The sequence below is a fragment of the Ambystoma mexicanum genome, chromosome 1p (assembly GCF_040938575.1).
Source record: "Ambystoma mexicanum isolate Mex_15411 chromosome 1p, UKY_AmexF1_1, whole genome shotgun sequence".
Classification (NCBI taxonomy): Eukaryota; Metazoa; Chordata; class Amphibia; order Caudata; family Ambystomatidae; genus Ambystoma; species Ambystoma mexicanum.
The window spans coordinates 1,305,025,569-1,305,051,369 of NC_090921.1; the positions used below are offsets into that span (position 1 = coordinate 1,305,025,569).

At 49.5% G+C, this 25,801-nt stretch overlaps 1 protein-coding gene across 2 annotated transcripts in view; it reads left to right on the forward strand.

The window, feature by feature from the left end:
* Positions 1–25,801, forward strand: part of LOC138453359 (trans-1,2-dihydrobenzene-1,2-diol dehydrogenase-like) — a 97,755-nt gene that overhangs the window by 40,390 nt on the left and 31,564 nt on the right. The gene's annotated exons all lie outside the window — the stretch shown is intronic.

The window sequence follows — 25,801 nt, forward strand, 5'->3', positions numbered from 1 at the left end:
CTTGCACCTCTCTGCCAGCTATCAGACAAGTAATTAGCCAGAATTCTTGATGCCACTCACATTGCTTCAGGTAATGCTGACACACTTGTATCTTGGGTCAATTAACAGTTATTAACTTTACAGTACAAGTAGATTGTCTCTGAACTCTGAGAATGTTGGGTTTCCGTGTTAATACAGGGGTTTCAGTGTTAATATGGGGAGACTCTTTGTTTATGCAATGCGTGTTCTCTTCTTCAACTGTTATACAGTTTAACTTCTTGTAAAATTAAAGGTATGCCATGTTTAGACAAAGAATAGGAATCCGTCTTTCTTTAGAAATTCTAATTAGGCACACGCAACCACTTTTTGATATAGTATTTAAAGTTTACAGATTGGTATTAAATTGTATTCCCATGTCAAAGTGAAGGATAGAGTTCAGTCCTCCTTTGGGAGTCACAATTAGGCACACGCAATCATTCTTTAAAGTAGGATTCACAAACTAAAGATTGTAACACTTGTATTGTCAGGGTTAGGTACTTGGTAATTGTTTTAGCAGTGTTCCCTCTCCTTAATTATGGACACACGACCACTGCTTCAAGTAGTAACAGTCTTTCTTCAATTTGACAATGGGTTTTGACAGGATAGCTTCTCACGCAAGTAAAGTGCCTTTCACTTTCTATGCGAGTGCTACCTTGCCATAGTTCAGGTATTTCGGTTGCAGAAATAACTTCTACTTGCTTAATTCTTACGCAAGTAAAAAGGGAACTGGATACCGTTGCCGGCAATGCTTGTGCAAGCTGTTAGAACACTGTGCTTCAATCACTGTCTTCTCCGACACATGCTCTGCGGGTCGCACTGCTTCCATGCTTTCTGCTACAACTTCTACTGCTTCTGGCTTGCTAGGGACCCACATCCTTTTTCTGTAAAGGTGAGACCCATGGCTTGACTACTGCTTCTTGCCTCAGTCTTCTACACATTCGCTGCTCGGCAACCACAGCAGTATGGCTCACATGGGGAAAAACAGCTCTCCTGCATGCCTTCCACGGGGCAGGCCTTGCACTTCAGATTTTGGGGGAACAGGACTATCTCAGAACCTGCAAGTGAAATCTGCTGTTTCCATGTTCCAGTGTCCCACTTGTTCTCCCACTTCTGCTTGATTTGCCAGCCTCATACCTTCTTCCTTCAGCTACTTCTGCCACAGCTCGCACTCCAATCACAGTTCCAGCTCTGATTGCCTGCACCTGAGGGGGGCCTTTTATGCCTAAAATGTTCCTTCAGATGTGGGCTATTATGCCCAATTGCCTGACTGCTGCAACGGCTGTTAGGCTTCATTGCCTGACTGCCACAAATGCTTACCTCCTCAGCCCTCTTCCTCATCCCAGTACTTCTGGGATTATGGGATATGTAGTCCCTTTCTACAAAGTTGCTTCTTCTAACATTTGAGTTCATTTTAAGGGTAGATGTATTTTCCTTGAACTCATTAAAAGATGTACTGTTAGAACTAGTTGTTACAGAGGAAGCTAATTTAAGACAGCATTTCCATAAACCTTTACGTTACACCATTGGGAGTAAGAAGGGTGTTTAGTTTGGTTACTTTGAAAGATTCTTCTGTTTTTAAGATTTGCTCTGATCTAACAGTTTGTACTCTGGGCCCCTGCCTTGTATATGAATCAAGAACATTATAATGGCAATAGGCCATTACATGCTTCGGAAACCCAGAAAGGTGTTTGTTAGGAAAGATTTCGTAATTGTAAGTAATTTTCCTTCCATGTGGCAACCCCTAAACTTTTTGCTGTTGTTTTCACCTTGTTCTTGACTTTGCCAGAGAAGTGCAGCCTTCTGCCGCACTCCTCTGGGCTTTCGCTCCTTTCTTACGGGGAAACTGACATGCCCTTAAGACAGTCAGTACCGGGGAACGCTGTTTCCCGTAGTTTCCTTTATCATGTTGCGGCTTTAGTGCAACATGACACAAGAGGGCACTGTAAGCTAAGTTACAGCTCTCTTGGGTCTCTAGCCTTCTACAGGCCCTAGATACTCTTTTAGGATGGTATTTTGATCGGTGCAAGTCATTCAGGGACTGGAATGGTGGCAGCGATCGTTTTGTTTATTTTGAGCTCCTTTTGGCGTTCTGAGCACGTTTTTCTCACTGAACCCAAAATGGTGGCCTGGCTCCCAAAATGGCCAGACCACGAGGCTCCTTTGTCTTGTCCACTGACCGTCTTGCTCCCTTCACCTTCCCCAGGTCGAGCGACCCGGGGCCTTCCTTATTTGGGCATGTACTTTCCCGCGAAACCTGGTTGCTTTCGCGGGCTTCTACATGTCGTTTGTGTGCCTCCAGGGTGTGGGCTGGGATGTCTGGTCCCAATACACATCCTGGGTGCCAGAGAGTCTAGGGTGGTGTGAATGCCTGGGACCACCGTGGTCCGTGATTGGTCCACGTATGGTATGTGTGTTGATGAGCGGATCTCCCATTGGCTCCCCTCCGTTTTGGCGCGAAGGGAACCGTGGATAAGGGGGGGGCTGGAAACACCACTACCATGTCGATCTCCTGAGTTCTCACGAACGAAGGAATACAGGAGCCAAGTATCCTGCAACCAAGAGACTGGACCGAGGAATCGCTGGTGACCCGCTGAAGGAATCCTCCTTTGCACTGCTGTCGTCCTGTGAAACCCTTTCCTCCTTTGATCGAACCAGAAGGCCTGTACTGGTGCTTCGACCTTTGGAATAGCAGGAACAGCTATTCCCGGCGACTTCATCCTCTCCTGCCAAGTAAGCCTTCGGAAGTGTCTCTGGGCCATCCAGTTGACTGACCAGCTTACAAGGGAGTCCTGCTCTGTAACCGCCGCCAGGTTGTGTTGTATTTCGAGTCCTGGTCACTCTCCCACGCTTCGTACACTTGGCGTTCCCAAGTCTGAAGGGAGGAGTGTACATTTGGCTCGAATACACACGGCCGCTTCGTTGTCCTGCTGCGGCAACAAACTGTGCCGGTTTCGTCGATTGGGACGTCTTTTTGCTCTACACGACTACGAGGCGTTCCCTGCTCTTCTGAACCTGCCAGCTGCTGAAACTAACGTGGAGAAACCTGGGTCTGCTTGCTTCGGGGACCGGTGAGTAGTTTAGCTAGGATCTGGTCGCCCTCCTGCAGTATCCCATTGCTTTTCCCTGCTGTGTAAAAACAGCACCCTTTTGGCCATACTCGCGCTCTGCTTCTGCCCGCTGTGGAGGCTGCGCTTGAGTTGCGGAACCTGTTCTCCTTCTGCTGTGCACTAACCCGAACTGCCTGACTTCCTCCGAAGAGCTTCTCCTTTTGCCCGTTGGCACCGGCGTGGCAGGTACTTTGAGCACAAGGCTCCACTCTTCGCAGGGCTCGGACTTCCATCTAGTTAGGTGCCTCTGAAGGCGAACTGAGTCTAAAGCGTTATCGCACTGCCTGTTTTCCTTCCCTGGCAGGTGGACTACACATTTCGTGCCTCTAATGCTTAAGACTGTCGTATTTGTATATATATTGTGTTGATATGGTATGTGTTGGTTTAGTATTGTGATATTGTGATTTTCTCGCTACGGTCATTATTTTAAAGGCCTTAAAATAAATGTGTATCTATTTTTGATATAACAACTGTTTGGAGTAGTTTGTAAGCGCTCTTGCTTTGTGTGCTCATTGCGGGCTTTCAGTCACCCTCACCCCTCTTGAGACCTAGTCTTGACCGCCGCGATCGCTACCTTGATTGGTCTGGCTCGTCCAGAGGTTACCCTGTTCCAAGTAATTAGGTTGGCCTTCTGAACTTCTGCGCCACCAGGACAGAGTTCAGAAATCCGTCTTAACAAATTGGTGTACAGCGGTGGGATACGACTGAAGGTATCCAGTGTTGCGCTCGAACTAGGGCATTTCAGGTTATTCCAACCAGTACACGTAGTGAATTGTTGTAGTATAACTTTAAAAAGGCCATAGTCCTATCAAACAGTATGGAAACAAATACCTTGTTAACTTTAAATGCTTCCAAATCAGAAACATTGAAGAAGATGTGTGCGGAGAGAGGTGTTTCCTCTCAAGGCACGAAATTGGAAATGATCCAAAGAATCGTGGCGTGGCAAGAAGCGAAGCTTGACGCTATAACTTCTGAGGACAGTGCGGAAGGTGGTGGGGCTGCTCTCACTGGTAGAACCGACGGTTCTGCCGCCGCACTGATCCACCGCGACCACGAGGACAGGGAGGACGAGATGTCTAATGTTTCCTCTGCCAGTGTTGATGGGGATGCTATGCTTGAATTCAAGAAGCAAGAGCTGCGGTTTAGGCAGCAGGAGCTTGAATTCAGCATAGCCAAACTAAAAATCGAACAGGCAGAAAAACAGAAAGACAGGGATCACCAGTTGGAACTGGCCAAGCTTCAGGTTGCAAATGGGTCCAAGGGTCCTGGACATGGGTCTGGGGCTTCCTCTCATCCACGGTTTCCGAAAGATCTGCTCAGTGTGTATGAAGAAAGGAATGACATTATGGACTGGCTGAATGCGTTTGAGTATGCATGCGAGGTTCAAGAAGTTGACAATGCTGATAAGATTGCGTGGTTACTCAGTAGACTGCCCCATTCTGGCTGTAGTGCCATTATGGAAATGTCGAAGGCTGAGCGAGCTGATTTCGCAATGTTAAAGCAAACTCTCATTTTAAAGTTTGGGAAGACTCCGGCCCAATATTTAAAGCGTTTTCGAGAGTATAAGAAAAAGGAAGGTGGTACTTGGGTATCTTATGTCGCTGAATCTTTGAAAAACTTAACTGGCTGGGTCGAAGGTTATAAGGTTTCTACCTTCGAAGGCATGATAAATCTTGTCATGCTGGAACACATTTTTGCTTCTTCTTCCCCGGAACTTAAGCAGCATTTGGCCGATTCGAAGGAGATAGATCCTAAGAAGCTGGCCATTGCAGCAGACTTATGGGTGTCACATCGAGTGTCCCATAAGGACAAAACTCATCCTGGTAAGCAGGAGGAAGGGAAAAAGTCCAAAGATATGGAGGGTGGGGATTCTGCTAAATCTTCTTCCCATAAGGGCCACAAAAAGAAAAACAAGGGTAAGACACAAGAGAACTCACAGGGTAGTGGAGGTCAGCCTCCGAAACAGAACTCTGGTTACAATAAGCCTCCCTACGTAAACAGACCCACTGGGGCTTTTTTTTCTTGTGGAGCAACTGACCACGTGAAGGGGGATCCCCGTTGTAAGGTTAGACCTTTGGGGGTCCACTCCGCTAATCTGGCCTTCTCCTCCTACGAGGAAGAAGAGATTACAGGAGCATCCTTCTCCTCAGACTCATTTCCCAGCGGAATAGAGGCTGAGGTAGTTTTAGTGTTCCTGGGAGCCTAAAGTCGCAGAGGCTTATGCTAGGATTCCGGATAATACCAAGCACTACTTTAAAGACAGTGTGCTGATCAATGGAGTGGATACTCCAGCTCTTAGGGATAGTGGGTGCAGTCGCACTGTAGTGGATTCTACCTTGGTAGACTCAGAGGAAGTTGCCAGAGCTACTCTGATGACCACTAAGTTGGCTGACGGCCCCCTCCGTATGTTTCCAGTAATACCTGTAAATCTTACTTTAAATGGTACAGCAGTCAGGATTCCAGTGAGCATTCAGAGAAACGTCCCGGGAAAGGTCTTGTTGGGTAATGATCTCAGAGCTTTAGGGCTCGTAGGAGACACTGCCGAAAGACCCTACACACGGTCTCAAGCACGGGCAGCATTGGCCAAGTCCAATACGCCGCCCCAGCCAAAGGGGAAACCCAAGGCGAAAGGAGTCTACAAGTCAAAACGAGGGAAAGAGAATATTCCCCCGAGCTCGCCTACCACTGCGGTGGAGGAAGTTGGTCAATCGCCCAGGCCTGACGAGGAGGTGGCGATGCCTGAAGTATTCGACCCCAACGATCATCCTGAACTAAAAGACTTGTTAGTTGAAGGAGGTCCTGATAGGGACGAATTCAGTAAAGGCCAACGTGAGTGCCCATCTCTGGAAGGCCTAAGGAGACAGGCCTGCTCCCAGCTTGAGGGTGAACCTCCTGGGAAGCATAGGATTTATTGGGAAGGTGGACTCCTGTATAGTGAGCCCACAGAGTCTACAGAAGGAGACCATAGGAGGTTGGTGGTTCCCCTTGCTGTTAGGCCCTTCCTCCTGCAGTTGGCGCATGAAGTTCCCCTTGCTGGTCACCTTGGTATGAAGAGGACCAAACAAAGGTTATCCATGCACTTCTACTGGCCCAAGATGGGGGTGCAAGTAGAAAGTCACTGCAGGAGTTGGGCCTCCTGCCAGTTGTCTGGTAAGGTTGGCGCGACAATCCAAGCTCCGTTGGTACCGCTCCCAGTTGTGGGGGTACCATTTGAAAGGGTAGGGATCGACATCGTTGGTCCCCTTGACCCGCAAACATCCTCGGGCAATAGGTTTATCCTGGTGCTGGTCGACCATGCAACCAGGTATCCTGAGGCCATCCCATTGAAAACTGTAACTGCCAAGTCAGTTGCAAAAGCTTTACTCGGCATATTTACTAGGGTTGGCTTCCCTAAAGAAGTTGTGTCGGATCATGGCAGCAACTTTATGTCGAAGTATAGGCAGGCTATGTGGAAAGAATGTGGGGTCACCTACAGGTTCTCTTCTGCATACCACCCCCAGACCAATGGTCTGGGGGGGCGTTTCAACAGGACGTTAACGAGCATGATTGGGGCTCTGGAGGAGCCTCAGAGAAGAAAATGGGATCTTCTTGTTTCATGCTTACTGTTTGCCTACCGAGAGGTACCACAGGAGGGTGTTGGCTTCAGCCCCTTCGAACTTCTGTTCGGTCATCCCGTACAGGGACCCTTAGCCATCGTCAAAGAGGGATGGGAGATGCCCACTCCCCCTGTTACTACCAACGTAGTTGATTATGTGCTAGGGCTCAGAAAACGGATGGTACTTCTGATGGGCTTGGCTAGTGATAAATTGAAGGCAGGGCAAGCGCTGGTGAAACATTGGTACGACCAGAAAGCTTCCCTCATCAACTTTACACCTGGTCAGCCAGTCCTGATCATGAATCCAATAAGGCCTTGAGCTTTACAGGACAAATGGTCAGGCCCTTACACAGTGGTGGAGCCCCTGGGTGAGGTGAACTATTTAGTGGACCTTGGAAGGCCTGGACAGGCTCCAAAAGTGTTTCACGTGAATAGGCTGAAGGCTTTCGTCCCAAGAGTCGAAATCGCAGCACTGCTACTGGCTTCAGATGTTGAGGAAGAGGAGTCTGAACCTCTCCCCGACCTGTTCCAGAGCGGTCCTTCAGATAGCTCCTTTGAGGGTGTCCGAGTGGCCCCTCACCTGACTTCTGATCAACAGGCTGAGGTGAAAAGTTTGCTTAGGCAGTTTTCCCCCCTGTTTTCACAGTCCCCTGGTTTGACACCTTGGTGCAAACATAACATTGACACAGGAGACAGTGTACCTACCAAAAGTAGGGGATACAGGATGTCAGATAAAGTACGGTCTTATATTAAGACCGAGGTCAACAAGATGTTAGACCTTGGGGTGATTGAACCCTCTAGTAGTCCTTGGTCCAGTCCTGTGGTGTTGGTTCCAAAGGCAGGCACTTCTGAATTGAGGTTCTGCGTGGATTACAGGGCTCTGAATGCTGTCACCAAGACAGATGCACACCCCTTGCCTCGAACAGATGAGCTGGTGGATACTTTGGGTGCCTCCAAGTACCTCAGCACGTTTGACCTCACTGCTGGCTATTGGCAAATAGCTTTAGCAGAACATGCCAAGGAGAAGACAGCATTTTCTACTCCAGACGGCCTTTACCAATTCCGGGTAATGCCGTTCGGGTTGAAGAATGCACCTGCCACTTTCCAGAGGCTTGTGAATCATGCGTTGAATGGGTTGGACGAATTCTGTCTTGCATATCTGGACGATATAGCAGTTTTCAGTGCCACCTGGGAAGACCATGTGAAACACCTCGGGATTGTGCTCCAGGCTCTTCAGAAAGCCCACTTGACCATAAAGGCTAGTAAATGCCAGATTGGACAAGGCTCAGTGGTTTACCTTGGACATGAAGTAGGTGGAGGGAGGATACAGCCTCTACCCAGTAAAGTACAAGCAGTACAAGACTGGCCTACCCCCACTACGCAAACCCAAGTGAGAGCCTTCTTAGGACTCACGGGGTATTACCGCAATTTTGTAGCAGACTATGGCACCATAGCTGCTCCTCTGACTGCCCTCACAACTCCGAAGAAACCCAAGAAGGTAACTTGGACCGACGAGTGTGAGAAGGCCTTCAATGGCTTAAAAGACTCCTTGTGCCAGGCCCCTGTCCTTAGGGCCCCGGATTATCAAAGACCTTTTATCGTGCAGACGGACGCCTCTGACACTGGGATAGGAGCTGTACTATCACAAGTAGATGAGAAGGGTAAGGAACACCCTATCGGTTTTATTAGTCGCCAGCTTAAGGACAGAGAGCTCAGATGGTCCACGGTAGAGAAAGAATGTTTCTCTGTTGTGTGGGCCCTAAGGAAGCTGAGGCCCTACCTCTATGGGACCCACTTCACTGTGCAAACTGACCATAAACCGTTAAAGTGGCTAATGAACATGAAGGGGGAGAATCCAAAGTTGCTTAGGTGGTCCATAAGTCTACAAGGCTTCGACTTCACTATTGAGCATAGGCCAGGTGTCCAACATAGCAATGCTGATGGGTTGTCCAGAATGTTTAACCGACCTGAACAAGAGACTCATCCAGGGGTGGATTAGTTCCCCCTGTCCATAGTCTGGGAGGGGCGAGTGTTAGGAAAGATTTCGTAATTGTAAGTAATTTTCCTTCCATGTGGCAACCCCTAAACTTTTTGCTGTTGTTTTCACCTTGTTCTTGACTTTGCCAGAGAAGTGCAGCCTTCTGCCGCACTCCTCTGGGCTTTCGCTCCTTTCTTACGGGGAAACTGACATGCCCTTAAGACAGTCAGTACCGGGGAACGCTGTTTCCCGTAGTTTCCTTTATCATGTTGCGGCTTTAGTGCAACATGACACAAGAGGGCACTGTAAGCTAAGTTACAGCTCTCTTGGGTCTCTAGCCTTCTACAGGCCCTAGATACTCTTTTAGGATGGTATTTTGATCGGTGCAAGTCATTCAGGGACTGGAATGGTGGCAGCGATCGTTTTGTTTATTTTGAGCTCCTTTTGGCGTTCTGAGCACGTTTTTCGCACTGAACCCAAAATGGTGGCCTGGCTCCCAAAATGGCCAGACCACGAGGCTCCTTTGTCTTGTCCACTGACCGTCTTGCTCCCTTCACCTTCCCCAGGTCGAGCGACCCGGGGCCTTCCTTATTTGGGCATGTACTTTCCCGCGAAACCTGGTTGCTTTCGCGGGCTTCTACATGTCGTTTGTGTGCCTCCAGGGTGTGGGCTGGGATGTCTGGTCCCAATACACATCCTGGGTACCAGAGAGTCTAGGGTGGTGTGAATGCCTGGGACCACCGTGGTCCGTGATTGGTCCACGTATGGTATGTGTGTTGATGAGCGGATCTCCCATTGGCTCCCCTCCGTATTGGCGCGAAGGGAACCGTGGATAAGGGGGGGGCTGGAAACACCACTACCATGTCGATCTCCTGAGTTCTCACGAACGAAGGAATACAGGAGCCAAGTATCCTGCAACCAAGAGGCTGGACCGAGGAATCGCTGGTGACCCGCTGAAGGAATCCTCCTTTGCACTGCTGTCGTCCTGTGAAACCCTTTCCTCCTTTGATCGAACCAGAAGGCCTGTACTGGTGCTTCGACCTTTGGAATAGCAGGAACAGCTATTCCCGGCGACTTCATCCTCTCCTGCCAAGTAAGCCTTCGGAAGTGTCTCTGGGCCATCCAGTTGACTGACCAGCTTACAAGGGAGTCCTGCTCTGTAACCGCCGCCAGGTTGTGTTGTATTTCAAGTCCTGGTCACTCTCCCACGCTTCGTACACTTGGCGTTCCCAAGTCTGAAGGGAGGAGTGTACATTTGGCTCGAATACACACGGCCGCTCCGTTGTCCTGCTGCGGCAACAAACTGTGCCGGTTTCATCGATTGGGACGTCTTTTTGCTCTACACGACTACGAGGCGTTCCCTGCTCTTCTGAACCTGCCAGCTGCTGAAACTAACGTGGAGAAACCTGGGTCTGCTTGCTTCGGGGACCGGTGAGTAGTTTAGCTAGGATCTGGTCACCCTCCTGCAGTATCCCATTGCTTTTCCCTGCTGTGTAAAAACAGCACCCTTTTGGCCGTACTCGCGCTCTGCTTCTGCCCGCTGTGGAGGCTGCGCTTGAGTTGCGGAACCTGTTCTCCTTCTGCTGTGCACTAACCCGAACTGCCTGACTTCCTCCGAAGAGCTTCTCCTTTTGCCCGTTGGCACCGGCGTGGCAGGTACTTTGAGCACAAGGCTCCACTCTTCGCAGGGCTCGGACTTCCATCTAGTTAGGTGCCTCTGAAGGCGAACTGAGTCTAAAGCGTTATCGCACTGCCTGTTTTCCTTCCCTGGCAGGTGGACTACACATTTCGTGCCTCTAATGCTTAAGACTGTCGTATTTGTATATATATTGTGTTGATATGGTATGTGTTGGTTTAGTATTGTGATATTGTGATTTTCTCGCTACGGTCATTATTTTAAAGGCCTTAAAATAAATGTGTATCTATTTTTGATATAACAACTGTTTGGAGTAGTTTGTAAGCGCTCTTGCTTTGTGTGCTCATTGCGGGCTTTCAGTCACCCTCACCCCTCTTGAGACCTAGTCTTGACCGCCGCGATCGCTACCTTGATTGGTCTGGCTCGTCCAGAGGTTACCCTGTTCCAAGTAATTAGGTTGGCCTTCTGAACTTCTGCGCCACCAGGACAGAGTTCAGAAATCCGTCTTAACAGTGTTTCCTTTCAAAGGACAAATACTGTGTCTCATCCCACAGATCTCCTCACCACCCTGGGCCCTATCGCCTCCCAGGTGATCCTCCCATAGTACACTGCCTCCATGGTTAGGATCAGGAAGTTTCTGCCATTCCTTGGCCACCTGGTAGGAGACTTTAGGCAGGGTTTTAGTGAGGGATCCATAGGATTATTTACACCAACACCACACGAAATGTGCCAGGCGTCCAACACCCCTAATGAAGACACGGGTGTCCAACACACCCAAAACAATGGCACAGGTGACCAACAACCCAAAAATGTGCCAGGTGTCCAACACCCATAAAATGTGCCGGGTGTCAAACACCCCTAAAATGCGCTGGTGTCCAACACCCCAGAGAGTGCAGCGTGTCAACGTTCCAAATTGTGACGGTTGTTCAACAATCCTTAAAATGGCACAGGTGTCCAACACCCCCAAAACAATGGCACAGGTGACCAACAACCCAAAGATGTGCTGGGTGTACAACACCCCTAAAATGTGCCAGGTGTCCCTCAATGTCACGGGGGTCAAACACCCCTAAAATGGGCTGGGTGTCCAACACTCCAGAGAGTGCATGTATCAACACCCCAAATTGTGCCAGAGGTCCAACACCCCTTAAAATGGCACGGGTGTTGAACACTCCAAAATAACACATAACCCATGCCACACTTCACCCAAAATTACAGCAATTAAACCATAGGGCACTGTGCTTACATACATTACTGTTGTTTCAACTAACCTACATGGATGCCACGACATGCATCCAATGCACACACTCCATCACCATTCCTAGAGGCTTCGCATCACAACATTAATGTGTACAAACTTAACCAAGCCTGAATAAGCCATACGGTGTCTTATTTACCATAACAAAACACACTGCATCTGAAACAACCTTCAAGGAACCATATCATCACTGATAAGCACGGTAATATGCCAAGCGATCTCCTGAAAGAAATTCAAGAATTCGAGGTCTAATTTGTGCAGCGCTGTTAGGAAAGATTTCGTTATTGTAGGGAACTTTCCTTCCATGTGGCAACCCCTAAACTTTTTGCTATTGTTTTCAACCTGTTTTCTTGACTTTGCCAGAGAAGTGCAGCCTTCTGCCGTACTCCTCTGGGCTTTCGCTCCTTTCTTACGGGGAAACTGACATGCCCTTAAGACAGTCAGTACCGGGGAACGCTGTTTCCCGTAGTTTCTTTTATCGTGTCGCCATTTTAGTGCAACACGACACAAGAGGGCACTGTAAGCTAAGTTACAGCTCTCTTGGGTCTCTAGCCTTCTACAGACCCTAGACACTCTTGTAGGATGGTTTTTGGATCGGTGCAAGTAATTCAGGGACTGGGCTGGTGGCAGCGATCATTTGGTTTATTTTGAGCTCCTTTTGCCGTTCTGAGCACCTTTTTGCCGCGAACACAAAAGGGTGGCCCGGCTACCCAAAATGGCCGGACCACGAGGCTCCTTTGTCTCGTCCACTGTCCGTCTTGCTCCCTTTACCTTCCCCCGGGTCAGGCGACCCGGGGCCTTCCTTATTTGGGCATGTAGTTTCCCGCGAAACACGGTTGCTTTCGCGGGCTTCTACATGTCGTTTGAGTGCCCCCAGGATGTGGGCTGGGCTGTCTGGTCCCAATACACATCCTGGGTGCCAGAGAGTCTAGGGTGGTGTGAATGCCTGGGACCACTGTGGTCCGTGATTGGTCCACGTATGGTATGTGTGTTGATGAGCGGATCTCCCATTGGCTCCCCTCCGTTTTGGCGCGAAGGGAACCGTGGATAAGAGGGAGCTGGAAACACCACTACCATGTCGATCTCCTGAGTTCTTACGAACCCAGGGATACAGGAGCCAAGTATCCTGCGAACACGAGGCTGGACCGAGGAATCGCTGGTGACCCCCTGAAGAACTTCTGCTCCTCATTGCTGTCGTCCGGTGAAGCCCTTTCCACCTAAGATCGAACAAGAAGGCCTGTACTGGCGCTTCGACCTATTGGAATAGCAGGACCAGCTATTCCCGGCACCTTCATCAACTCCTGCCGTAAGCCTTCGGAAGTGTCTCTGGGCCATCCAGTTGACTGACCAGCTTACTAAGGAGTCCTGCTCTGTAATCGCCGACAGGTTGGGTGGTATTCTGAGTCCGGGGCACGCTCACACGCTTCGTTTGCTTAGCAACCCTAAGCTAGAGGTGAACGGTGCTCGTTTGGCTTGAATACACCCGGCCGTTCCGTTGCCCTGCCGTGGCGACAAAACTGTGCAGGATTCCTCGATCGGGACGTCTTTTTACTCTGCACGACGACGAGACGTTCCCTGCTCTTCAGAACCTGCCAGAAGCTGCATCTATCGAGGAGAAGCTCGGGCCTGCTTGCTTCGGGGACCGGTGAGTAGATTAGCTAGGATCTGGTCGCCCTCCTGCAGTGCCCCTTGCTTTTCCCCGCTGTAAATACAGCTCCCCTTGTCCGTACTCGCGCCCTGCTTCTGCCTCACAGTGGAGGCTGCGCTAGAGTCGCGGACCGTGTTCTCCTTCATTAGGGCACCCTACAGAGCTGTCCAACGTCCTCCGAAGAGCTTCACCTTCTGCCCATTGGCACCGGCGTGTGCAGGTACTTTTGAGCGCTAGGCTCCACTCTTCGTAGGGATTGGACTACCATCTAGTTAGGGGCCTCAGAAGGCGGACATATCACACGCATTGGTTCGCACTGCCTGTTTTCCGTCCCCTGCAGGTGGATAACATATTTCGTGCTGCTAATGCTGTGAAACTGTGTATTCTGTATATATATTGGGTGGATAGTGTATGTGTTGGTTTAATATCGTTGTATATTGCTGCTTTTACTGTGGTTATTAGTTTCAAGGCCTTATAATAAATGTGTATCTATTTTTGATATAAACAACTGTTTGGAGTAGTTTGTAAGCGCTCTTGCTTTGTGTGCTCATTGCGGGCTTTCAGTCACCCTCACCCCTCTTGAGATCTAGTCTTGACCGCCGCGATCGCTACCTTGATTGGTCTGGCTTGTCCAGAGGTTACCCTGTTCCAAGTAATTAGGTTGGCCTTCTGAACTTCTGCGCCACCAGGACAGAGTTCAGAAATCCGTCTTAACAAATTGGTGTACAGCGGTGGGATACGACTGAAGGTATCCAGTGTTGCGCACGAGCTAAGGCGTTTTCAGGTTATTCCAACCAGGACACGCAGTAAAGTATTGAATATAACGTTAAAAAGGCCATAGTCCTATCAACAGTATGGAAACGAATACTTTATTAACCTTAAATGCTTCGAAATCTGAAACATTGAAGAAGATGTGTGCGGAGAGAGGGGTTTCCTCTCAAGGCACTAAATTGGAAATGATCCAGAGAATCGTGGCGTGGCAAGAAGCGCAGCTTGACGCTATAACTTCCGAGGACAGTGCAGAAGGTGGTGGGGCTGCTCTCACTGGCAGAACCGACGGTTCTGCCGCTGCACTGATCCATCACGACCACGAGGACAGGGAGGATGTAATGTCTAACGTTTCCTCTGCCAGTGTTGATGGGGAGGCTATGCTTGAATTCAAGAAGCAAGAGCTGCGGTTTAGGCAGCAGGAGCTTGAATTCAGCATAGCCAAACTGAAAATCGAACAGGCAGAAAAACAAAAAGACAGGGATCACCAGTTGGAACTGGCCAAGCTTCAGTTCGCAAATGGGTCCAAGGGTCCTGGACATGGTTCTGGGGCTTCCTCTCATCCACGGTTTCCAAAAGATCTGCTCAGTGTGTATGAGGAACGAAATGACATTATGGACTGGTTAAATGCGTTTGAGTATGCATGCGAGGTTCAAGAGGTTGATAATGCGGATAAGATTGCATGGTTACTCAGCAGACTGCCCCATTCTGGTTGCAGTGCCATTATGGAAATGTCAAAGGCTGAGCGCGCTGATTTTGCAATGTTGAAGCAGACTCTCATTTTAAAGTTTGGGAAGACTCCGACCCAATACTTGAAAAGGTTTAGAGAGTATAAGAAAAAGGAAGGTGGTACTTGGGTGTCGTATGTAGCTGAGTCCCTGAAAAACTTAACTGGCTGGGTTGAAGGTTATAAGGTTTCTACCTTCGAAGGCATGATCAATCTGGTCATGCTGGAACACATTTTTGCTTCTTCTTCCCCGGAGCTTAAGCAGCATTTGGCCGATTCGAAGGAGATAGATCCTAAGAAGCTGGCCATTGCAGCAGACTTATGGGTGTCACATCGAGTGTCCCATAAGGACAAAACTCATCCTGGTAAGCAGGAGGAAGGGAAAAAGTCCAAAGATATGGAGGGTGGGGAATCTGCTAAATCTTCTTCCCATAAGGGCCACAAAAAGAAAAATAAGGGTAAGCCATACGAGAACTCACAGGGTAGTGGAGGTTCGCCTCCGAAACAGAACTCTGGTTATAATAAGCCTCCCTACGTAAACAGACCCAATGGGGCTTGTTTTTCGTGTGGAGCAACTGACCATGTGAAGGGGGATCCCCGTTGTAAGGTTAGACCTTTGGGGGTCCACTCCGCTAATCTGGCCTTCTCCTCCTACGAGGAAGAAGAGATTACAGGAGCATCCTTCTCCTCAGACTCATTTCCCAGCGGAATAGAGGCTGAGGTAGTTTTAGTGTCCCTGGGTTCCTGGGAGCCTAAAGTCGCAGAGGCGTATGCTAGGATTCCGGATAATACCAAGCACTACTTTAAAGACAGTGTGCTGATCAATGGAGTGGATACTCCAGCTCTTAGGGATAGTGGGTGCAGTCGAACTGTAGTGGATTCTACCTTGGTAGACTCAGAGGAAGTTGCCAGAGCTCCTCTGATGCCCACTAAGTTGGCTGACGGCCCCCTCCGTATGTTTCCCGTGATCCCTGTTAATCTAACTTTAAATGGTACAGCAGTTAGGATTCCAGTGAGCATTCAGAGAAACGTCCCGGGAAAGGTCTTGTTGGGCAATGATCTCAGAGCTCTAGGGCTCGTAGGAGACACTGCCGAAAGACCCTACACACGGTCTCAAGCACGGGCAGCATTGGCCAAGTCCAATACGCCGCCCCAGCCGAAGGGGAAACCCAAGGCGAAAGGAGTCAACAAGTCCCGACGGGGGAAAGAGAACATTCCCCCGAGCTCGCCTACCACTGCGGTGGAGGGAGTTGGTCAATCGCCCGAGCCTGACGAGGAGGTGGCGATGCCTGAAGTGTTCGACCCCAACGACCATCCTGAACTAAAAGACTTGTTAGTTGAGGGAGGTCCTGATAGGGACGACTTCAGTAAGGGCCAACGTGAGTGCCCATCTCTGGAAGGCCTAAGGAGACAGGCCTGCTCCCAGCTTGAGGGTGAACCTCCTGGGAAGCATCGGATTTATTGGGAAGGTGGACTCCTGTATAGTGAGCCCACAGAGTCTACAGAAGGAGACCATAGGAGGTTGGTGGTTCCCCTTTCTGTTAGACCCTTCCTCCTGCAGTTGGCGCATGAAGTTCCCCTTGCTGGTCACCTTGGAATGAAGAGGACCAAGCAAAGGTTATCTATGCACTTCTACTGGCCCAAGATGGGGGTGCAAGTAGAAAGTCACTGCAGGAGTTGTGCCTCCTGCCAGTTGTCTGGTAAGGTTGGCGCGACAATCCAAGCTCCGTTGGTACCGCTCCCAGTTGTGGGGGTACCATTTGAAAGGGTAGGGATCGACATCGTTGGTCCCCTTGACCCGCAAACATCCTCAGGCAATAGGTTTATCCTGGTGCTGGTCGACCATGCAACCAGGTATCCTGAGGCCATCCCATTAAAGACTGTAACTGCCAAGTCAGTTGCAAAAGCTTTACTCGGCATATTTACTAGGGTTGGCTTCCCTAAAGAAGTTGTGTCAGATCGTGGCAGCAACTTTATGTCGAAGTATATGCAGGCTATGTGGAAAGAATGTGGGGTCACCTACAAGTTCTCTTCTGCATATCACCCCCAGACCAATGGTCTGGTGGAACGTTTCAACAGAACGTTAAAGAGCATGATTGGGGCTCTGGAGGAGCCCCAGAGGAGGAAATGGGACCTTCTTTTACCATGCTTGTTGTTTGCCTACCGAGAGGTACCACAGGAGGGTGTTGGCTTCAGCCCCTTCGAACTTCTGTTCGGTCATCCCGTACGGGGACCCTTAGCCATCGTCAAAGAGGGATGGGAGATGCCCACTCCCCCTGTTACTACCAATGTAGTTGACTATGTGCTAGGGCTCAGAAAACGGATGGTACTCCTGATGGGCTTGGCTAGTGAAAAGTTGAAGGCCGGACAAGCGCTGGTGAAACATTGGTACGACCAGAAAGCTTCCTTAATTCACTTTACCCCTGGTCAGCAAGTCCTGATCATGAACCCTATAAGGCCTCGCGCTTTACAGGACAAATGGTCAGGCCCTTACACAGTGGTGGAGCCCCTGGGTGAGGTGAACTATTTAGTGGACCTTGGAAGGCCTGGACAGGCTCCAAAAGTGTTCCACGTAAATAGGCTGAAGGCTTTCGTCCCAAGAGTCGAAATCGCAGCACTGCTACTGGCGTCAGACGTTGAGGAAGAGGAGTCAGAACCTCTTCCCGACCTGTTCCAAAGCGGTCCTTCAGATAGCTCCGTTGAGGGTGTCCGAGTGGCCCCTCACCTGACTTCTGATCAGCAGGCTGAGGTGAAAAGTTTGCTTAGGCAGTTTTCCCCCCTGTTTTCACAGTCGCCTGGTTTGACACCTTGGTGCAAACATAACATTGACACAGGAGACAGTGTACCTACCAAAAGTAGGGGATACAGGATGTCGGATAAAGTACGGTCTTATATTAAGACCGAGGTCAACAAAATGTTAGACCTTGGGGTGATTGAACCCTCTAGTAGTCCTTGGTCCAGTCCTGTGGTATTGGTTCCAAAGGCAGGCACCTCTGAATTGAGGTTCTGCGTGGATTACAGGGCTCTGAATGCTGTCACCAAGACAGACGCTCACCCCTTGCCTCGAACTGACGAGCTGGTGGATACCTTGGGTGCCTCCAAGTACCTCAGCACGTTTGACCTGACTGCGGGCTATTGGCAAATAGCTTTAGCAGAACGTGCCAAGGAGAAGACAGCATTTTCAACTCCCGACGGGCTTTACCAATTCCGGGTAATGCCGTTCGGATTGAAGAATGCACCTGCCACTTTCCAGAGGCTTGTGAATCATGTGTTGAATGGGTTGGACGAATTCTGTCTTGCATATCTAGACGATATAGCAGTTTTCAGTGCCACCTGGGAAGACCATGTGAAACACCTCGGGATTGTGCTCCAGGCTCTTCAGAAAGCCCACTTGACCATAAAGGCGAGTAAATGCCAGATTGGACAAGGCTCAGTGGTTTACCTTGGGCATGAAGTAGGTGGAGGAAGGATACAGCCTCTCCCCAGTAAAGTACAAGCAGTACAAGACTGGCCTACCCCCACTACACAAACCCAAGTGAGAGCCTTCTTAGGACTCACGGGTTATTACCGCAATTTTATGGCAGACTATGGCACCATAGCTGCTCCTCTGACTGCCCTCACAACTCCGAAGAAACCCAAGAAGGTAACTTGGACCGACGAGTGTGAGAAGGCCTTCAATGGCTTAAAAGACTCCTTGTGCCAGGCCCCTGTGCTCAGGGCCCCTGATTATCAAAGACCTTTTATCGTGCAGACGGATGCCTCTGACACTGGGATAGGAGCTGTACTATCGCAAGTAGATGAGAAGGGTAAGGAACACCCTATCGGTTTTATTAGTCGCCAGCTTAAGGACAGAGAGCTCAGATGGTCCACGGTAGAGAAAGAATGTTTCTCTGTTGTGTGGGCCCTAAGGAAGCTGCGGCCCTACCTCTATGGGACCCACTTCACTGTGCAGACTGACCATAAGCCGTTAAAGTGGCTAATGAACATGAAGGGGGAGAATCCAAAGTTGCTTAGGTGGTCCATAAGTCTACAAGGCTTCGACTTCACTATTGAGCATAGGCCAGGTGTCCAACATAGCAATGCTGATGGGTTGTCCAGAATGTTTTACCGACCTGAACAAGAGACTCATCCAGGGGTGGATTAGTTCCCCCTGTCCATAGTCTGGGAGGGGCGAGTGTTAGGAAAGATTTCGTTATTGTAGGGAACTTTCCTTCCATGTGGCAACCCCTAAACTTTTTGCTATTGTTTTCAACCTGTTTTCTTGACTTTGCCAGAGAAGTGCAGCCTTCTGCCGTACTCCTCTGGGCTTTCGCTCCTTTCTTACGGGGAAACTGACATGCCCTTAAGACAGTCAGTACCGGGGAACGCTGTTTCCCGTAGTTTCTTTTATCGTGTCGCCATTTTAGTGCAACACGACACAAGAGGGCACTGTAAGCTAAGTTACAGCTCTCTTGGGTCTCTAGCCTTCTACAGACCCTAGACACTCTTGTAGGATGGTTTTTGGATCGGTGCAAGTCATTCAGGGACTGGGCTGGTGGCAGCGATCATTTGGTTTATTTTGAGCTCCTTTTGCCGTTCTGAGCACCTTTTTGCCGCGAACACAAAAGGGTGGCCCGGCTACCCAAAATGGCCGGACCACGAGGCTCCTTTGTCTCGTCCACTGTCCGTCTTGCTCCCTTTACCTTCCCCCGGGTCAGGCGACCCGGGGCCTTCCTTATTTGGGCATGTAGTTTCCCGCGAAACACGGTTGCTTTCGCGGGCTTCTACATGTCGTTTGAGTGCCCCCAGGATGTGGGCTGGGCTGTCTGGTCCCAATACACATCCTGGGTGCCAGAGAGTCTAGGGTGGTGTGAATGCCTGGGACCACTGTGGTCCGTGATTGGTCCACGTATGGTATGTGTGTTGATGAGCGGATCTCCCATTGGCTCCCCTCCGTTTTGGCGCGAAGGGAACCGTGGATAAGAGGGAGCTGGAAACACCACTACCATGTCGATCTCCTGAGTTCTTACGAACCCAGGGATACAGGAGCCAAGTATCCTGCGAACACGAGGCTGGACCGAGGAATCGCTGGTGACCCCCTGAAGAACTTCTGCTCCTCATTGCTGTCGTCCGGTGAAGCCCTTTCCACCTAAGATCGAACAAGAAGGCCTGTACTGGCGCTTCGACCTATTGGAATAGCAGGACCAGCTATTCCCGGCACCTTCATCAACTCCTGCCGTAAGCCTTCGGAAGTGTCTCTGGGCCATCCAGTTGACTGACCAGCTTACTAAGGAGTCCTGCTCTGTAATCGCCGACAGGTTGGGTGGTATTCTGAGTCCGGGGCACGCTCACACGCTTCGTTTGCTTAGCAACCCTAAGCTAGAGGTGAACGGTGCTCGTTTGGCTTGAATACACCCGGCCGTTCCGTTGCCCTGCCGTGGCGACAAAACTGTGCAGGATTCCTCGATCGGGACGTCTTTTTACTCTGCACGACGACGAGACGTTCCCTGCTCTTCAGAACCTGCCAGAAGCTGCATCTATCGAGGAGAAGCTCGGGCCTGCTTGCTTCGGGGACCGGTGAGTAGATTAGCTAGGATCTGGTCGCCCTCCTGCAGTGCCCCTTGCTTTTCCCCGCTGTAAATACAGCTCCCCTTGTCCGTACTCGCGCCCTACTTCTGCCTCACAGTGGAGGCTGCGCTAGAGTCGCGGACCGTGTTCTCCTTCATTAGGGCACCCTACAGAGCTGTCCAACGTCCTCCGAAGAGCTTCACCTTCTGCCCATTGGCACCGGCGTGTGCAGGTACTTTTGAGCGCTAGGCTCCACTCTTCGTAGGGATTGGACTACCATCTAGTTAGGGGCCTCAGAAGGCGGACATATCACACGCATTGGTTCGCACTGCCTGTTTTCCGTCCCCTGCAGGTGGATAACATATTTCGTGCTGCTAATGCTGTGAAACTGTGTATTCTGTATATATATTGGGTGGATAGTGTATGTGTTGGTTTAATATCGTTGTATATTGCTGCTTTTACTGTGGTTATTAGTTTCAAGGCCTTATAATAAATGTGTATCTATTTTTGATATAAACAACTGTTTGGAGTAGTTTGTAAGCGCTCTTGCTTTGTGTGCTCATTGCGGGCTTTCAGTCACCCTCACCCCTCTTGAGATCTAGTCTTGACCGCCGCGATCGCTACCTTGATTGGTCTGGCTTGTCCAGAGGTTACCCTGTTCCAAGTAATTAGGTTGGCCTTCTGAACTTCTGCGCCACCAGGACAGAGTTCAGAAATCCGTCTTAACAAGCGCCAACAGAAGGCTGTTCCCTGGAATGTTTAAAACAGCTCCACAAATGACACAAAAAACTGGTACGACTGGCTAATCTTCCATATCAACGTGCACACTGCACATCCCTTTTCAGGACAGTTCCTCTGGGATATAGGTCTTCTGCATGGAGATACGTTTTCCACTGCTCCGATGCCACTTCCCTCGAGTCGTTTGGCAAGGCGCTTCGCAGACCAGCCTCTCTTTCTGGAATGAGTGACATGACCCTATTTTGTGTAACATTCAGAGGAACGGAACTCCTGTGTTCCCTAACATGTGATGAAAGAATGGCCACCTTGGCCGTTGGCTGCAGACTTGCTGACGCCATCATAACAATCCACGCTCTGCATCCTTTTCAGCTCCCTGCACTTGCTCACAGGTAGGGTCATTACGGCTGCCCTTCATGATGCCCTCTGGAGACCATAGCATACAGCTCTACCAGCACTGCAGGCCACCCTGCCCGATGCTCAGCACGGCCTCCCCGTCGGCTGAAACCTCCAACAGGCCTACACCAGAACTTCCATCAGCAATGTATGTTGAATCCTGCCCACAGAACGTCTGGTAACGACCGATCCGACCAGTAAGTGCACCACACAAAGCACCCTCACATGATCAGGAAGAGCCTCCAGCAGTGACCCCCATTCCGGTAAGTGCACCGATCCCCATCAGCAGCAGCTCTCCATACAGGCTGATCCAGGCCACCTTGGCAATAGGCCACAACTTCTGAAAAATTACTTTGAGGCTGGCACTTCACTTTAGCGACAGAGAGAGGGTCTTCCTTTTCCTCTTCTTTGGTTCGGTTTATGAGGGCGGTGGATGTCCCCATGCTGTCCCTACAGCGCAGGTCCTTAGCACAGAGCAGGCTCTTCAGCTCATCGCCATTGATAAAATGGTACCTTTGTTCACAGATCACGCAGGATCCTCGGATACAAAAAGAAACTTCTTTATTTGGTTACAGTGCAGGTTAGATAAGGTCACGGGTTACAGGTACACAAGGACACATCCACCGGCCACCCTCTCTCTAAGCCAGCCTCTCATCAACTGTCACTCAGAGAACACACAGCAGAGAACATTCACCCAACATTCTGCATCCAGGCACTCATGACATCACATACATACTGAGCAGAGTAGATAGGGAAAAGTCAGTCACAACGGATCCCTAACTATAGAGGCCACTATTTGCAACAGAAGAAAGGTGACCAAGTCTGGGGCAGCTATGAAAAGTGGGAACCGGTGCCATCCACGGTAATGAAAAGTCAATGACCGAATGCCCATACACAGTTGTAAGTTACTATGGGCACATTCAGGGTGTACATGGTTAATGACCCAGTCAGAAACTGGCTAGGAAGTACTCAAGTCCACAGTGTGCACTACCCGACTGAGGCAGGACACTAGTTGGGAGGGACAGGTCTCTGCTGTGAACCATCTGACAATCTCATTTCTACCCAGAAAGGTCGATGGAGCCATGCTGGACTAGCCATCAACAGAAAAGTCTGACAGGAGAGATGCAAGCAGTGCCATCGCACTATGTTCCGGCATTGGGTCGTAAATCTAATGGGCCATGACCCCACACTTCCATTCCAGGAGTTTAGTATTCTGCTTCTCATTTCCCTTCTTGCCGAGGATGGAGAGAACATAGGATGCTAACCGATCGGGACCATCTTGTCTTTTTGCCGCTTTTAGCTGGATTTTAATGGATTTCAAGCTATCCCTTCCCTACCCTTTCATGCCCCTTTACGCCCTTAAAGATCATTTTTATTTAATCCCTAGCCTGCCCCTCCATCTGAAAAATCCTGTAAAATGTCTGTTTCACCAAATGCAATGGAACGGCCGCAACATGGCGGGCGGGTGACCTGCTAACTGCTGCTGGCGTCATCACAATCACTCTGGCATTCAGGGTTTCCGAGTTCATGTTTCAACCTTTTTTATGAACAGCGCAGTTCAAGATGAAGTGACCGTCTTCACGGCAACCATCAGGACATCCGCCTCTTGCAAGGATTCATGAACCAAGGCACACCACGGCAAGGTCAGACTAAGAACAGGAAGGGGTGGGATATGCACAAGCCAAGCACAAATCAGGGGGACTGCTAGCACTTAAATGTAACTCAAACACGCAGCACTTTTTACCTCGGTTGAAAGCAGATCCAATGAGCAGTAAGGGAAGAGGGGAATGCCCATCATGATGGGCACAGATGACAGCCACAGAGAGCATCAACAGGGTTAGCCTTGATCAATTTCTGTGGTACTCTTTCTCTCCACTATCAGCTAAGCCTGCATCAGGCTGCGGGGCAATGCGCCACAGGATTAGCACATTTGCAAATAAGCATAACACAAACAACAACAAGCCAGAACTCAGCAGGAAAACGTAAATATATTTGAAGTGGCACAGATATTTAATAACAAGAATAGAAGGCATTTAGCATCCGCAGTCCCATAAGCTGTTCCTGAGGTGAAGTAAGACAGACGAGACAGAAGCAGTTCTGTATTTGTTGGTTCTTTGGTAACATTCAGAGTCTGTTTCACCAAAAGGTGGAATCTTGTTTAAACATTAGATTTGTTTCAGTGCTTGCGTATTGGCACTTTATGTACAAGAAAACAGACAGACTGGCTCAAGCATAAATCACCACACCCCAATTCAAGCACTAGAATTCTTTCATGCACTTTGATGGATACTTAGCCCTGGAACTCTCAATGAGGATTCCCAGGATGCTATTGGTAAATGCCTTGAACTATCTGCGGAGAGCTGTAATGGACACAGCGGAGAATTGTGTGCTACACATGTTGGTCAGCGAGTTGCAGCTATGTTCCACATGCCCAAAGCTGCGGACAGTGGCTTAGGCGAAAGGGAACTTTGTACTGGGCAGCAGAGTGCTTGAGCACTGGTCTGGGCAGAAGATCGCCGACCAGGAAAACTGGACGCCGGAGCACCTACAAGAACTCAGGCTCAGGAATGGCAACTAGGCATCTGAGGATCGGCGTCTAGGCACCGCAACAAGTCATGACTCTGGGAAGCGAGAGTGGAAGCCGCTAAAGCCTCATCCATGCTATGCATTGGAGATCTCAATTACCAGCACACGGTACGGGTGGGACAGGGCTTTAAATAGGATCCGTGGCACAAGGACGGGCTGCAGGGATTCTGGGTTATGAAGTCCTGGGCCCCAAATGGGCACATCTCCAGGGCATATAAGCCCACAGATAGAGAAAAAAACCACACAGAAAACTGTACCATAATCCCCCACACTCCACTATGGTGTTCTAAGTAACATCCGAAAGTACAAACCAGCAATGATTATTCGGGCTTATCTAATAATGAAGGTCACACGCCAGTGCGTTGTAACCAATTTAAGATTATTTTCCGAAACTGAGGACTTCCTGTCCTACATATCATTTCCCCTTTGGGTCTGAATAACCCAAACTCTGCTTACAAAACAATGAGGGTAATTGCCACCAATGCTAACATGACATCTCCCCCTTTCTCAAATACTAAATTTCAACCCATTTCCTCAATTAGTCTTGTGTGCTTTCTCTCTGGGATTCCGGGCTTCTCCTTGATATATCGTGTTTCGGCATCTCCCACTCCTCATTAGATGTCTCACTGCCTGCTTGACATGAATCTTCGGAGCCCCATCCCCCTCTGTCTCTCCTGGGAGTCCTCCATGATTCATGTCCCTCCCGGCAATCTTTAAAATGGGATATATTTCTTGTGATCTCCCTTCCATCTAATTTTCTGCGGTAACCCTGGAGCTTATCTTCTGTGTGACTGTGAGGATTTCTGGTGCAAACATTGAGTCTTCCTTTCATTGCCTTGACTACTTTGGATGGACTCTTGTTCTTTGCTCATGTTGACGACTTGTTGCGTAATGGCTGACTCCGTTCTCGCCGTAGCCAGAATGTCATCCAGTGATCTTTATTTCTGCAGGAGATTCTTTCTGAACTCTGGCGATTCACAGCCTGCAGTTACCCAGGTTCGTAATGCCTCCTCATTTAAGTATCAGTGGAATGTGCACTGTTTGATGCATACACAGTCGCTTTAAAAAATTGCCCAGTGTTTCGCCTTTGTCTTGTATGGTTGTGTGGAAAACATGGCTTTCATAATCCACGTTGGTATGTGGTGCAAAATAGGTTGATTGCGCTTCTTGTATTTCTTGAAATGTTGCCCCCTCTCCTCGTCTACCAGCTCATAAAGTATGTTGCGCACTGCAGCTCCTACTTCCAGAGTTAGCATGTTTTTCTTTCTCACGTCATCTATGAGGCCCATGGCGCCAACACATACCTTAAAATTCTTGTCCCAGTGGATCCCTCGTGGACCCTGGTTGCTGGTGTCTGTAAGATCAAAAGTCGGGTGTAGTTGCCATGGTACAGATTCCCCTTGAATCATTTGAAACATCCCTGATGATCGCACAGACACTGTTGCAGGAATTTCCTCTTCCGACATCTTGGTCTCTTCCGCTCATTTTCTGCAATGAGACTGCCCGATCCAGATGATGCTGACCTTTGGGCCCCTTACACTCACTGCCATGTGACCTCATGTGCAGACGTCTTATTGGATGGGCAGGCTTACTTATCTTGCTGTCCTGTGAAGCTTTTTGTCCTTTTTGTTAGCCATTAGTACGTTCCCTGTCTTCAGGTCACAGGGTGTCACCTTGTGGTACCACGCAGGCTGCTTGCCTCGCGTAGTTCTGCTGTGTTGCGCGTACTTTTTATTACAGGGTCGCGTTGCCTCGCCTGTGTTGTATAGTGTTCTTTTGAGCAGAGGGTTGTGTCCTCCCTCACC